Below are 16,742 nucleotides of genomic sequence, written 5' to 3' on the forward strand. Positions count from 1 at the left end.
TCCAGTAGAAGCCCTGCAATCACCCTTGGTTAAATCAGAGAATGAGACTGTGTAAACCAGTATCCTCTGTATATTCTTTATTGCCTGTAATTGACTGACTTTTTAAATAGTCCATTTTGACTATTTTTTAAATATTGACTATTTTTTAAATAGTCCAGTGGCAATGGATTGTGTCAAACTTTCTCTCCCTGACTAAAACATGTAAGCTGTGACTTTAAAAAGAAGTATATGCGTCATATGCTTGGCTGAGTCAAACTAAACCTGTACAAACAATATATAATTATAGATCAATTGCCAGACTTATGAACTGCCTGATACTATTCAACATAATGACAGCTATATTTCTGGCAATGAAAAGCTAATCCCACAGAAATATCAGATACGATCCTCCATGTTTTTCTTACAAGAAATTATGTGGATTTTTTTAGATCTGGCCTTCTGAATAGATCTAACATACCAGTATGGTTTGTACTGTACATTACCTGTTAATTATAGTAGACAAGAATTCAAGTTTGAAAGAGGTAAAAACTGATAAATGTAAAATAATGTTCTGGCTAAAGAATTGCATTCTTCAGTGAGACTGGAGAAAAGAATCAGCTTTAATGATATATTAGCAGTGGAGAAACTGCATACCTTAGAAAGTCAAATTTTAGAGCATTTTTTTATATTCAAGACAAAATATAGAGCCAAGGAACAAGCTAACTAAATATACATCTCTCTATATATAATGATAGTTAAGAATTGGAATCATAAAATTTACCTCAGCTGGAACTAACATTTCTTAGTCTGATCTGAATAGCAATCATAGCTATAACACACTATTGCAGTGCACTGAAAATATGTTAGTTCCCATCTGGAAAGTTGCAGTGATTGCACTTTTTAAAAATTTCCTTCTAACAAGAAGCAATTTTGCAATCTCAGCTCTGGCAGAAATTATCAAGATGAAATGCTTCTTTTACCTTTACTTAAATGATACATTATGCAAATTGAAAACAGCAATTTAAGGAAACAATTATATAAAGAGAACAGCTTTTCTGACTCCTGAACAGGAAATGTTACGGGATAAAAAAAGCCAACCCTAAATGCTGTTGACTTCAAGCTATTATAGGAGGAAAAGCTTGATACCTTTCTTCATTCAAAGACTTCCTGTTTCAGCAGTTGCCAGTAAAAACTGTCCTTGTGTAATATCCCTGAAGCCTTTTAAAACCTGAGAATAAATAAGTGAAGTTGTACTCCTACTAAAAAAGTGAGGATGTTGCTATTGCTACATTCTTAAATAACCTGTATCGGAAATGTTCTAGTGTTCTTGCTCCTGCCTTGGATATATGCCTGGATGTGAGCTCTTAAAGTTCATTCTTGAGCAAATATCGGTTATATTTCCTTTATTCAGAATCAAACAAATAAAAAAACAAATAAACAAAAAAACCAACAACCAGAAATAAAAATTATTTTGATGGATTCTTTTAAAATATAACTCCATATTTTTACTGCTGATAATATTTAGGATATTTATATAGGATATATATTTTCCTAGAGGACTCCTGCTACTATGTCTTTATTGCATGATGTGACATGCTGACTGGTGCATTATATGCCCCACAATTTTCTACTCCTGTCCAAACTGTATTCAGTCTGTCAAGACAGTTTTCTTAGGTAAAGATGGAAAGGCAAAGATGAAAAGAATCTGAATTACATGCAAATAGATCAAAATAGTAATTTTTTTTTTAGTATCAAAAAGTTATTTCTGCAAAAGCTTTTCTTAGACTATGATGCTCTAAACATTGCCTTTAACTTTGAACTGCTGCAGCTCAGCTTTACCTCACTGAGGAGATATCTGTGACATGGTGGAGAGGGGTGTGACCAAAGCAGTATCACCTATACTGACAATTCAAATGATATACTTAATTCTCTTCAAAAGACACATCTAATAATGTTCTTGCCTTTCCTGTTTTGCCAGCCTTCCACCTGTATGACTTTCTGAATAAATGTGTCAGCATGAGGGTGACACAGAATGCTGTAATGGACAGATGTTACACTAAAGAATCCCACAACCTGCAGGTGCATTGACTGAAGCAGTGTGGTCAAAGTCCAAATTAATATGAATTACTTTGAAGTTGGGTGCATTAGTGTCATGTGTTCTTGGAAATAAGTTTAACTGATGTATAAATAGTGATTTCTTTTTTTTTTTTTTTTTTTTTGGTCAAAATTGTGCTTATTATAACAAGATTTATTATTTAGGTTAGTGTCTATATTGTCTTTATTTATGATTAGCTGCCAAATCTTAATAGATGCTGAAAGTTGATTTTACTATAGATGCTAACACATAATTATCTTTTCTTTGGTCCTACCCCTCCCTGTTTCCTAATACTATAATTCATTTTTTCTGCTGTTGGATTTACCTTTGTATAGAGCAGTAGCATGGTAAGCACTGGAAACATGGTAAAAGATCTAGTAGTAGAAAGCGTCCTTGGATTGAATTAACATATGTCAGATCTCTTTAAATTTTGTATGAACACAGGTAGGTCTATAATTAAGATTTTTCAATTTGCAGACTAATCTGTGAGAGATATCGAGTGAAAGAAACTGAGGCTGAAGACAAAATTGAACTAAGAAGTTCAGAACATGATGTAAAGATGATACTTGCCATTTTTCTGAAGGAAAGAAAAGAAGGATCAGGAATCTGAGATCCAAAATATTGTGAACAAATCTTCAGACAGTGGAAAAAAAACTGTCAGCATTTGAGGAAGCATGTAGAGTGCTTTCACATGATCAAAGAAGGGCTGAGGATTTAAGCAAAGTGCTTTGGATGTCAGAAAATTATGGAATCATAGAATGGATTAGGTTGGAGGGGATCTTAAAGCCCATCTAGTTTCAACTCCCTGCCGTGGGCAGGATTACCACCCATCGCATCACACCACATCAGGCTGCCCAGGGCCCCATCCGATGTGGCCTTGGAGGCCTTCAGGAATGGGGCATCCACAGCCTCTCTGAGCAACCTATGCCAGTGCCTCGCTACCATCTGCGTAAAAAATTCCTTCCTAACATCCAATCTGAATTTCTGCTTGTTTAGTTTAAATCCCTTCCCCCTTGTCCCATGACTATCAACTGAATAGGAAAAGAGAATTACAAGCAGTCAGCCTGAGTTAGAGATGGAAAGGAGACTAAAACAAATAGAAGGCTTTTTGCTCAGTAAATAATGACAAGATAATGATACTTAACATATTGTTTTAAAACAGTAGAAAGATGAAGAAATAAAAAATGGAAATACTCAGAATCAAAGATTGGCTAATATGAATCAATTATTAAGAGGATTCACTAATTGGGCAAGGGTAAGAAGGAAAGAAAATTAATAAAGTAGGTCCATTAATTTTTAGGAAGTTATTGGGTCGTAAAAAGCAGCTGAGAATTCAGAATCTCTAATAAAATAAATTAAATATAGAGGATGTTGAGCTCCATAAAAATGGTTTGTTTAAAATTAGCTTTTCTCATTTCTGTGTTTCCAATGGAGAAATCAAGTGGGATTAAAAAAAAGGAGCAATGAAGATAAACATGGTATTTTGAATATTTAAAGTAGCTTGGGGGCTGTGAGTAATAAAATTGTAGATGTACCTATTTAGATTTTAGTAGGAAGATATTTTTGCTTGTATGTGTTCTGCTTCTGATTGAGAAACTGTTTAATTGTGCTGGGATCGTGTGGTACCTGAGCTAAGAGCTCTGCTGGGATGGGTGATGCCCAATGAAATGGAGGACTGCTATGGGAGAGTTCCTTGTGGCATTGCCTCTGTGAACACTCCCTTCTTTAAAATGTGTCTGATCCAGAGTGAATTACACAAATTATGAGACCTATTTGAAACAGGCTGCATTGAGGTTGACAGTAGGGGAGTGTCTGTGGCATCTCCTACAGACTTGGCTGGTAACTGGGCACTGAGCTGCATGGGCTGAAGCAAACATTTGCAAGAGTAGGAGAGTGCCAGTGCAGATTTTGGGGGATGTCGAAGGGATTTGAACACCTCCAGGTTTTGAGTGTTGTTGAGTGCCATTATGTTGGGAAAAACTGAGTTGACTAAGGCCTGTTGTAGGGCCTTCCCACCTCTCCTTGTACAGCTCAGATCAGTGGTTTACAATGCATCAGGAACTGCTAATGTGACTTCGCAGCATTCGCTTTGAAACAAACAACAAATTGTAAGCAGGCTTCATTTCATTAGCTGGGGTTGTCTGGCGAGGGATCAGAACACTGCTGGGGTCAGAATTAGTGCAATCATCTTAGCACCAGTTCCTGCCAGCTGTAACCCCAAGGCCCCAGAGAAGTACCCGTGTATGGGCAATTCTGAAGTGATGACCTTACAGGCTGCTCACTGTTTTTTTGTTTGTTTGTTATTACTCTGTTTATCTGTTTGTCTATAAATTATTCTGCATCTGTAGTGTTCAGTCCTGTGCAGCAGTTCCTGTTGCGCAGTGCCTTGCCAGCCTTCCCCTCTCTGTGCTGTGCACCTGTGTGTCCCGTATATGCCTCCAGTGCTCCCATCAGTCTGTGTTCTCTTTCTTCTCTGCTGTGCTGTGTACACCCTGCAGTCTAATCAGATGTGTGCTGATCATAGGAATCTTCATGTTCTTTTGTTTGAAGCACCTCAGCAGAGCTCTCTGCTTTTTTCTTCCTGCCTGACAGTTACGCTCATTGCTTTGTCATCCCAGTCAGTGGGAGTGCAAGAACTAGCAGCATCCTGGCATTCTTGTTGAAGGCACACACTGGAGAGCATTTTCTGTCACGATGTTCAAAACAAACATCTACTGCAATGCAGCTGTTTGAGCTCTGCTTGCTCTTGCTACTATTTTTGTTTGCAGTTCAATACATTTTCTTAAACCTCTTTTTGTAAGTGCAGATACATGCTGCAAGCTGATATCTGCTCAGGGAGCTGCCTGCCTTGGCAAACAGGCATCTGTTTTTCAGTGTGTCAACAGGCAGTTGTTCAAGCAGTGTTTTCTTCCTGTGTTAGTCTGGCCCAATATTTGAATAATCCTTTTGTTTGCCTTCACCTGAGGAGATTGTGTGAGAATCCAGAGTGGTGAGTTTACCGATGGATCCACGCAGCCCTGGATCAGATTATTTTTTTAGTTACTCAACCTCTTATGCTCTATTAGGTTTATATTAAAATATTAATAATTCCAGAACCAGGATCATGCAGTTAATATTGTTCCCATGAGCAATCTGCTACTCAGTAAAAACTGGTGCTGATATCTCAGAGGCAGTAATTTACCAATATTCATCTTGTTTCCTATTCCCCTGTACAGCAGCTTGTCTTTATCTTGTCAGGAGAAAAGCTACTGCTCTGCTGTTTCCCCAGCCAAGATCATTTCAAATTAACGCATCTTATTATATGCACACCCAGGGCCTCATCTGTAATCATCCTTCAAAACAGCAGTTTGTTCTGTAATTAACTTGTAACTGTATGGCTCATGCTGCATATGAATGGTTCAGTTCTTCCTGCAAAACAATCTGCTGATTTGAAAATGGTCTGAAATATATTTTTAATTGAGAATATTTTTTATTTTATCATTACAATAGTGAGAGAATACCTGAAAGATGCTTAGTTTGTTTTAGCCAAGTTCTAAACCCAGGAAGATAAATGTTTGCCTCTTTCAAAGAATGAGACCTGCTAAAATGGATCTTTCTGTATCATGTCTGGAAGTGTTTTGCTGAACAGAAATAGCTGTAAGAGTACTTACAATACTTAGTATGACTATAAGTAAGTGCTGCAGTCTGGCATGGAATTTATTATTATTACTATTATTATTATTATCATTATTTAGGAGGCTGTGGCTCCTCCCTTCCTACTACACTTAGTAGTAGGTCAGCTACAGCTACAGCCAACCAGAAATTGCTGGGAGATAAGTTTTCACTTCAGGATGCGTTGCAATGCCTGGAGTGCTTGAGCATTTCCCTCTGCACTAAGCTGTATGTTCTTCTACCCAAAAGAAAAGTTTCTTCCGTCCAGTTTACTCTGGATCAGCCAGGCACAGAGCACTCTGCTGCATTCAGCATTTTGTCTGGGAAGTATAGGGGAAGGTGCAGGTCACGAGGAGTGAAAATTAGAGAGGCTTGTGAAGTGCAGGGCACTCTTCCTTCAATGTATTGCATAGGCAGGGCATGCTGCTGGGCAGCTTTCCCTGGGAAGTTCCTGCTAGAACTTTCTCAGTGGTGGGAATTCTCTCACAAAGTTTAAAAAGGATTTGTCCTAAAGAGGAGTAGGAACTTGCAAGGGAAGAGAGGCTTAGAGTACTGCTTATAGGAGGAATTTTTGGACTGGGAGGGAGAGGTGGATAAAAGCAAGGTGTCTTTCTTTTGAAGGATCTAGAGGCCCTGTACTTCCACAGAAAGAAGGGGAAACAATTTTCTTGTGTTCACATTTATAGGAATTGATCTGATCCTTTGCTTTTGGTGAAAAGTGAGACAGATGGGAATTTTTAATTCTAGGAATTGTGACACTCATTGAGTAGACTGGTAGAAGAAATGAGTAAGGCATCCCCACTGCTCTCTGCCTTCTTTTCTGACTGGTGTCATAGCCTTTGTGGGTAGCATTATCCTGGGAACAGAGGGAAAGGATGTTGGGGAAGGAGGGTGGAGGTAAAGCATGGGTCAGGAGCCTCAGGAAACCCAAGACTATTCACATAGATAGCTCAGCAGGATCCATTCCTCAGATCTGGAGTGACACCGCTGCGGCTGTGGTAGGCCACCTCTACCCGAACATGGCTATTTTGTTTGCAAAGCCCTGGTATCTTAAGGAGTGCAAACATCTAGTTTGTCTTTTTGTTTTTCCCTGAGTATTCACAGTTTGCTCTGGGCACTTGCAGCATTTGGGAAGAATATCACTCTGATTTGTTGCCTGCAAGAGAGTCTAATTAAAACAAGAGAGCAGGATGGGAAGTGATGACACACAGTGCAGCTGAGCTGATCCCAAAGCTGAACATGGCAGCTGCAGTTTTCATCATTTGCAAAGCCTCAGCCAACACGTTGGCCCACAGAGTTAAAATAAATGTCTAATTACGTTGTTTAATCATTTCAGTTCCAAATTCGTGCTTGCAAGGATTGCAAAAGATAGGAGTGAAACAGCACAAGGGCTGTGATCGCAGCAGTGGCCTGCCAGTAAATCTGAAATCAGGATGCTTTTTCTGAGTCAGATTGCTCCCTGCTCCTCACAGTGGTCAAGCTGTAGAGGAATGACTCTCTGTGCCTGACCAGGCTGCAGCCCTGTCCCCAGCTCTGCCTCACCTGCACTGCTTGGCAGCACCATGCTAATTAGGTGTAGAGCAGTGAGCCCTGCAGGTACTGAGAGCAAAGACTGGGAAAGACTTCAAAGGTGTTTACTAGTTTCTTTTTATTCTTAATCCTATAGTGAAGCTATAAAAGAAATATCTAATCACTGCTGTCCTGATCCAGCAGTGTGTTATGTACGGAGAGACACTGCTCTGGCATATTTTTGGTTGAGGTGGTTTTGAGTTTCTTTGTGACTTTCTGAGAGGGAGCAAATGGGAAAAACCTCATTAGACCTGATTGTTAAAGGTGGACAGGGGAGATACCAGTGTCAAGTGGAGGACTGAGAACCTCATGTTGAAACAGCCTCCTGGGAGTTGAAATGTGTTAAGTCTAAGTCTAGCCTGGGGCACAGGGAGCACCTTTTGACCCACAGCCTAGGCAAATTCTCTAGATTAAAGTGATGGGGACAACTGGCCCTTAAATCTCTTCACAGCTCTAGCCCACAGTTGCCAAAATATTTGCCAGTAAAATACATTAATATGTCTAGATTAATGGATCTACTCTGTACAAATGCACATTTGTTAAGTTATTTGTGAATCAACTGTTGGTCTAGATTACTGTTACAAAAAGCACTGGAAGTGAGGTGACTTTACACATACAAGCGGATCCCACTGATAACGTACATTTGCTTAAGCAGTGGCCCACAGGAACTGTAAGGTGTTATCCTTTGTTTGTCGTTCTTCATATGGCTCAATTGCAGATGATTGTTGAAAACACCACCAAGAAGTAGGAAAAAAATGTCCTTATGATAAATTTTCATCTAAGATTGCTTTTCTTCTCTTTTCCTAAAAGTCTTCCTTTCCTTAGTTGGGAAAATTCTGCACAACATGAATGAAGGTTACTAAAACAGTCAGTGCTTCACTTGCTGTTAACTGGTGTGAAAAGAGCATGTCTGAGTTTAGGAGATACTTACAGCCAACAGTTTTCAGTAATCAAGATCATGACTCGTATACAAAGAAATTGTGACTGCAGTAAATGAACTTGGTGAACTCTCCTGAGAACAAGATTTTGTTTAATTTCAGTTCCCACAAACTATATCTCATGTTTCTATATGAATACTAAAGTTTAATCTATTCCAAAGTAGTTGTAAGAGAAGTGGAAAATGAAACCTTAAGTACTAAGAAGCCAGGCATACTCGCAATCCAAACTTTGGCCTATTTTAAAGAACCACATTTTTATTCTAAAGGGATTTCCTCTAAGAAGACATTAACTGTTGCAATGAGAAACTTTTTGGAGAGCAAAAAGAATTGTCCCCAGAGTTCGGTGTCAGTTTGCTGCTGATGTCTGTTTAGCTAATTTAATACTGCCATTTACTAACAGTGACTGCATACCACAGTCAACTGGAAAGCCAATTGATTTCTTCACGCTTCTATTGGAGCAGGTGGTCAGTCAGCTGTACTCTCCCTTTTTCCATCAAGGTTTTCACATTTTAATTCTCTATTTCTTCCCTGGACTGATGCTTTTTGTAATTAGTCTTACCTTTTTCTCAATAATCTCCCAAATCTCTACTAAAATCTCCCAAATCTCTGGAACCTTTGATGCAACACTTTGAGTTATTACAAACTTCTGACACGTGGTAATCCTAGAATTTGTTTGCAGACCAGACAAATAAAAGGGCCAGGTGCAATCTTTGGGTATGCAGTGGCTGTTACTGGGGTCCATGCTAGAGCTTTTGCTTTCCAAGTTGTTGGCTGCTGCATCTGTCTTTCGTACATTTCTGTGGCTTTTTGTCACAGAGGGAAATGAAAGTATTTTCAAGCACGGAAGACTACAACATGTTTTTATCTACACACATTTTTCAAGAACCTTTGCATTTTTAAGCTATTTTTTTTTCTTTTTTTCAACCACTTAGTCTCAGAGCCTTAAAAAAAGGCTTTCCAGAAAGCCTACATAGAAAAAACAGTATGTTTCATTTCTTTTGTTCTCATTGATCCTGTGGGGTGATGATGTGATGATTACCTAAAAATCTTGGTGCCCATCTGAGAGTGGTAAGAATTTAAATGAGTGATTTTTTTAGTTCTCATTACCTGGAGACAGCATAGATTAGACTTTGATAAAATGCACAGATTAGAACAAAATGGAATTACACATGTTCAGCTGCTCTGGAGTTTATGAAGCTTGCTGGTTCCTTTTTTTTTTCCTTTCATTTTTTCTTTTTCTTTTTCTTTTTTTTTCCCTCATGCACAAATGCAAGTAGTATTTTATTCTCACAGATATTTCAGGTTTTATTAGGTCTATTTTTTGTTAACACTGTGCTGTCTGTAAATGTTCACTAGCCTTTATCCAGATACCAGCCTCTTTTCTTTTGTATCTTTTTCTATAATATGAAGTAAATCCAAAGTGGTATTTTATTTTTCATGCTTTCTTGTATTCATTTTCAGCAAAGGATTGAAATAATTCCTAGGTCTTATGACGAGGGTGGAATGAATGCAATTACTGAGTTATAAAAGGATATTAAAATATACCACAATGACTGCAACTCAGTAAAATCCATAGTCTGATCCCCACCTAATAGGAAGTTGAAGGAAGCTGAAAAAAAATTAAGCGTGTTTTTCTGATTGTGAGTTTCCACGAGTGCATGGCAGAAGGTCATCATTCAACACACTGCATCCTAGTCCTCTGTTGGTGAAAGTGCACTTTCTGACTTTTGAAGGCTTAGGCTTTCCTCTATCTGCTGTAAATTGGACTGAAGGCATCAATAACTGAGACTGGTATTGTAAGGTGTGCTGTGATGCATATCTATTGCTAAAACTCCACAGTGTTCACCAGGTTGCAGTTCATCTCCCTTCTCTGTGAAGGCGCATTGCTTATCAGATGCAATAAGCATTAGACCACTAGGCCTGATGTTTTGTCCTGCCTCTGGTCCCAGAACAATAACTGCACTTCCAGTGAGTGCAATCTGCTTTCACCTTCTAATGTTTATGCAAGGGAGGGCTAGAGTCAAGCTCACACAGTGTATCCACTTAAAAAATACTTCATCTAAACCTGTGACAGCATTAAATTTTTAAGCTGATTATCTTGCTTTTTTTTTTTTTTTTTTTTTTTTTTTTTTTTACAACCATCTTGTTATGCAATGGATATATTCATGTTCCTTCAATTTCAGAGGAGTGTAAACTTGTCAGCAGCACAGTGGGTCATCCTTGAAGCGTCAGAACAGCATAGGGTGAGATTTTTCAAGGCAAGTACAGAATTAAGCTAGTAAAGAGAAGTTGAAATCTGTTACCATAAGGACAGCTTTTGCTTCACTATCCATGCTTGAAAATGTTGTGGATCATTTCTTTTTAGGAAGAGGCTGCTGAAACTGGGAATGGAGAATGAAATTAAAAACAGAATGTAATGTAGGCAGGCTTTTATGCCAGCCTAGATAATCCTGTTGCCCTTAATGCAGCTTTCTGCTGCTGAAAGAAAAACAAATATTCCTCTCCTACTTTTCATTGAAGATCTTTTTTTTTTTTTAATAACATTGAGACCTTGCAAAATCTCAATACCTTGAACGTCTTTGGTACTTCAGTGAAACTGCAAGCTACCATTCAATTTTTAACAATTCCTCCATGCGTTTGCCTGTTGGCTTTCCTGGCTTAACATGTTTTGCAGTTGCTGAGTGTATTTCAAGCCTAAATGTGTACTTACATAGCTAAGCTGGGTGCTCTGCAAATGAAATGCTCAATTAAACACAAAAGAGGAGGCTGCCATTGATGCATGCAGTATTTCTCCTTGAAATCAGTTGTGGAAATTGCCACAGAGCTCTCATCTTCTAGTTGCTTTTTCATCAGTCCCACAGGAGTGGTTGGGCTAATTTCAATTTAACATTCAACTTAAAACACTCATGTACTCATGGCTGCAGATGCACCTTGCTTAGATTCTTAAGGTAAAACAAAGCAGTGTGGTAGCACTGGTGTGGCAGCGCTCAGATGTGCAATGCATCACTAAAAAGGGTGCATAACTTCACCAGTACCTGTTTGGGTCTAGATAAAATAGGGGTTTAATTGGCAAGAAATTAGGCTTTGCAGCACCCAGCTTGACTCTAGAAACCAGTGAGACCTTATAAGGAATGAAGTACTCTTGGTTAAAGTGTAATCTGGGTATAGAAGCAGACTTTATAAATTTCACTCTATTGTTTTTTGTCTGTCTTATTTAAATGATAACCGGACTTAAATGCACAAAAAGTCCAAATTTTGAATGAAATTTGAATGTAATTAGTAATGCCACTGTGAATTTTCTAAATATATTTCTGAGTAGAATACCAATTAAATATTTTCCTTTTTTTTTTTTTTTTCCAGAATTAAATGTCCATGGTTAGTTTTACTTTATTTAGAAACAGTTTTTGTTCTTCAGCACTTAGTGAAACTGTGACCATAGACTATCTTATAGTGTTGAACAGTCTATTTAGCAAGTTTTCTATTTCAAGGTTCAGAAGCCTTAAAATTATGGATGCACTGTCTGGAATTATATATAAGCTTTCTGCAGAATGCTTGCCTTTATGAACTCCTCCTAGCCTGTATTTCTTTAAGATTTTTTGTTATTTAAAACATAGCTTGTTCTGTTTTATTTATGTGCATGAATTACATGTTGCAGTAGCAATAATGTGTTCCAGGTAAATCATTTCCAGTTGAGTTTCACTCTGCCTGATAACCATTCAAGAAATTCACTGCTTGTCATAGCTGTTTAAGTCATAGGTTTAATTTAAAAAGCTAAGTTTGGAGACTCCACATGTTCTGTTTTTTTTTTTTCCCTTTTCTTTTTCTTTTTTTTTTTTTTCCTTTTTTTTTTTTTTTTTTCCTGTGAAAAGTCATCCTACAGTGGGAAATTGGCAATGGAATTCACCATCCCAGAAAAAGAAGCATCAATATAGAGAAAGAAGAAAAATATTCTGTGTCGTACTTAGTGAAATGTGATGCAGATATAAATTTAGAACATGCCAAGTCTTCTAAAAAATCCCATCTGGCTTAAGGTGATCTCTGCTGCGGGGGACTGAATGCACTGCAGAGACCCTCAGGTGGCATGGGATACTGAGGAGATCATAGAATCATAGATGTCCACTGGCTGTGATGTGTGTAAACACGGTGGTTCAAGAACATCCTAAGTCTCACCATAGCATTTTGCCTTCAAATCCCTTTTTGCTAGACTAAATAAGCTAATGGATGTACATCTAGGTACCCCACAATCAATCCTGAGGAGAATGAAAGGCAACAATGAGTCCGACTCAGAAACAAACATGGAAAATCTTATTTCTTCTATTTATTCAAACTATTCCTTCATCTGGCATCAGAAAGGGATATATTTAAGTCAGAAGCTGATCTGTACCACAGAAGAAAGTGAGTTGGTAGGAAAGCACATAACAGCCAAGGATGGGTACAGCTGATACCTAAAGGGTGGTAAGCAAGTCAGTAAGACTGTGAGCTGACTAGATTACACAGATCCTAGATTACCACTCGGGGTTTATCTGCTTATCTTGGCAGATCAACTTCCAATTCACTTGAAAGTCAATTACCCTCACACAACCCTCCAAAGTACCATGTCAATATAAGTTCATGTACAGAAGTAAAAATGTAGATATTTATTGGGTGCACCTGTACTGGATAGGATGTGGTGATAGAATCTTGTTTTGGGGAAAAGAGGTAGATATAGAGGTTCAGTTATGCCATCAGGATGAAGAACATTTAGGTTAGATATATTCAGCAACATTAAGACTTTCAAATCTGTCCTCTTCTAGGGAAATGCCTTCCTGGGCATAAGATATCTCTTCTGTTAGATCTATGCCTCTGTGCAAGAGCAAACTAAAGGTTTAAGGGAAAGCAAGGAATAGTTTGACTTTTGATTTATCTAGTCAATTTTGCAAGTAGAAGTGGGCTGTCTCTCTCCAGACTTCGTGCTGGCTGAAGTTGAGCCAGCTCCAAGTCAAAAAACAAGCCTAGTAAATAATCTGAAGGGCAGGATTTATTAGGTTGGGCCCACTGCTATGTCAAGGAAACATCTAACTCGCTGTGAGGCAGCAGGCAGGCATACTTGTTGAAGAATGAGGACACCTTGCTTTAGGGTGTCAGAAGAATCATAGAATTACTCAGGTTGGAAAGGACCTCAAAGATCATCAAGTCCAACCGCAGCCTAACCATAGTACCTTAATTCTAACAACGCTCTGCTAAATCATATCTCCAGGCACCACATCCAAACGGTTCTTAAACGCATCCAGGGACGGTGACTCAACCACCTCCCTGGGGAGCCTATTCCAGTGTTTAAGCACCCTTTCTGTAAAGAAGTGTTTCCTAATGTCCAACCTAAACTTACCTTTGCACAAATTGAGGCCAGAGAAGGTCCTGGGTTCCAGTCAGCAACTTTATTTCTAGGTTTGTATCTCCTCCTTTGTCTGTGTCACATAAATCATAGCGAGTTTTGATTGAATGTGAACATGAACAGAACCATGCTGTGGCAATGGACAGTTTGAATTTCTCTTTTTTTCTGCTCATGGGGATATCACTATCGACCTTTCAAGTATTTATAGCTTTATAAGTTAATTACTTATCTTCAGGTCATATCACATGTTCTACATTGACTGCAAATTGATTTTTGTTGTTGTTGTTGTGAAACCCTAACTTTTAAAAATAAAGCTATTGCAGAGTTTTATTCCAAGACATTATCTCCTCACTTAGAGATAGCTTATGCGGTACATTGCCTTGTTTTGCTTTCATGATCAATTTAGGACATTAAATTATTGTATATTTAGTTGGTGTTTTCATTAGCAGATTATTTGCTTTTAGACTTACTCATTTTTGTAAAACAGCAGGAAATCCTAACATGTAAAACATTAGTATGTGCTTTTCTTTTCAAACAGTCTGAGCATTAGCTCATAAATAACCCAATTTTCCCTTTGAGTTGATAAGTAATGAAATACTTCCACTAAGGACATTTTTATTTTATCATTCAGAATGTGAATGTATTTAAATTTGACTGGTAATTATTGGTGATGAATGGAAGTTAAATATATGAGTGTTTGCCTAATTTAGTTTGGTTAATCTCATCTTCATTGCTACTAAGTAATGGCTTGAACAACCATCAAGACAAAAGGCTCACGACAGGCTCATAGGCTCATGTATTGTGGTGGTATACTAAGTTAGGCTGCGTCAGCATCTTCCACGAAGAACCAAGGACAGATTCCAGCTACTGAACTCAGGAACTTAAAAATGCTATTTATTTCTAATCTCTAAGAAATATATAAATGCACATTCACTCCCACTTTGCAATTTCTCTGTGTTTAGTAGCAGCAATGTTATCATGTGACATCTCCTCAAATATCATACGTAATTTCATGCATACACATTCCTCATGAAACTGTTTTCATCTACAGTAGTTATTTATACTGAGGGTTCAGAATCTTTGCAACTGTTGAAACCATCTTCTTATCTTCAGTATGTATGCATACTCATATACATTCAATGTATGTATTCTAATCGTCAAATCCAAAGCACAGCATCATGTGAGCCTCTGAAGAAAATTAACTCTATCTCAGCGAAAGCCATGATAACTGTTTGCAAACCCAGTGACCCACTTTCTATTTAGAATAGAACAGAAGTATTTAAAAATATTATTTGTTCATTTGCCTTGCAGAAGGATGTGTCAGGAAGAAATGGTTATTCTGTGCACGACATTTAAAAAGGAAAAGCTAATATGATATGACAAATTATGTGTAGAACTGGAATGATGAAGTAATTGATCTTCTGGAGATTAGTTTAATTGTTGCTTTTTGTCTTTCATATGCAAATAGGCAACTGCTCCTATTATAAAATGTTTTGCAGCTCGGGGGAGAACTTATTAGCTGCCTTGTTAACAGAGTTCAACAAAATGTCACCTTCCCAACGCAAGGTATTTTTGTAAGCAAGGTCTAGCAAAGGTAATTGTTATCACTGCTTAGGCTTCATATTCCTGCCTATCTGAAATGGAAAGAAATAGTGCTTACAATTCAGATTGTGCTATGGAAACAAAATGTATTTTTAATTCACTAGATAGAAAAAGTCTAACTCAGGATGATGCCACCTACTTTATCAGTGTGTTCAAAATCTGTGTAGATTCATATGGAATGTACTTACTGTTGTTTTAAGTAATTGTAACCATCAGTAAGGGCCTTTGAGCAAGGTTAGGTGTACTTAAAGACAGTAACCATTTCGGGAATTAGGGATGCTAATATTTTCTTAAAATATCTTTTCTTTTTGTGCTCATGCAGCCATCTATCACACTGGGTAATGTCTCTGTATCACTTTCTGGTCTGAAAAACTCTTTTTTTCCCATTTCCTTGATTTACGAAAAAAGGAAAGATATTAGCTAGCAAGGGAAAACAATCTTTCTAGAGAACATTTCTACAAGGAACAATGTTACCTCAGTCTTCTGTTTGCATGGTATTTTTTGCTCCTCAGATACTTGCTTCAGTCTTTGTTAAAAAACATTCACAAATGAAAAAAAAAGCTGGGAAGAAAAACAAAGGTCAAGCAGTAGAATCTCTTCAATTCAGTTCCTACCAACGTTTATGATATCCTATAGTGTATGTCAGCCTAAGGTGGACAACGCCAGTTTGTCTGCGGGCCTCCAAATTGAACTGACAAACCTAATGTTTACCCTCAACACATATTTATATTAGATGTGCACAATACTGAGAACGTGCTTTCTTTAAAAGGAATAGAGAGGCTGAAGACAAACCAAGTAATAAGTTATCTTGTCTGTACTGTGCCCTTAAAACTGTTGTATGATACAATCCCCAAAGGATATAAAAGTCTCCTGTAGATTGCAGTGACTTTTTGCATTGACAGTTCAGTTAAACCTTTGTCAGGTTTCATGCCATATATTATATCTGAGCACTAACATGCTAAATTTAAATGTATTCCTCCTAATAATAATAATGAATTTGTAAAAAGAAGTCAGAACCCTTCGCTAAACAGATAACCATACTTTCCCTCTCTTAAATCTAATGTAATAAAACTGTTGTGTGTATTTTTTTATATTTTGTTTGCTTCTTAGTATTTCAATAAAATGTTGTTCATTGTTGAAACCAAAGATATCCATTTTCTTGTGTCTTGTGTGTATTCTCAGCTGCCTATGGGTTGAGATCGCAACACACTGTACGGCTCAGCATTTGCACAGTTTTCCTTCTCTCTCTTTGGTCATCTATAGTTACAGAACATAATATCACCATGAAATTACTGAAAAAATACTGAGATATAATTAAAAACATAAAAGTATCAGAATATTTTTAAGGTGTTAAAGACAGGATATATCTTAAAGTCTTTATGGTATTGAAAATGGTACCTTCAAGTGTCTACCTCTCACATCTGTCTGATAAATGGCAAAGCTTTCAAAAGTCAAGAGGGATAAGAGAGAGGCATAGGCAAATATATATATTTGCACACAGGATTGAATCCCTGGTGAATTTAAACATCATTTCCTT

This window comes from Gallus gallus, chromosome 4, assembly GCF_016699485.2.
Source record: "Gallus gallus isolate bGalGal1 chromosome 4, bGalGal1.mat.broiler.GRCg7b, whole genome shotgun sequence".
Lineage (NCBI taxonomy): Eukaryota > Metazoa > Chordata > Aves > Galliformes > Phasianidae > Gallus > Gallus gallus.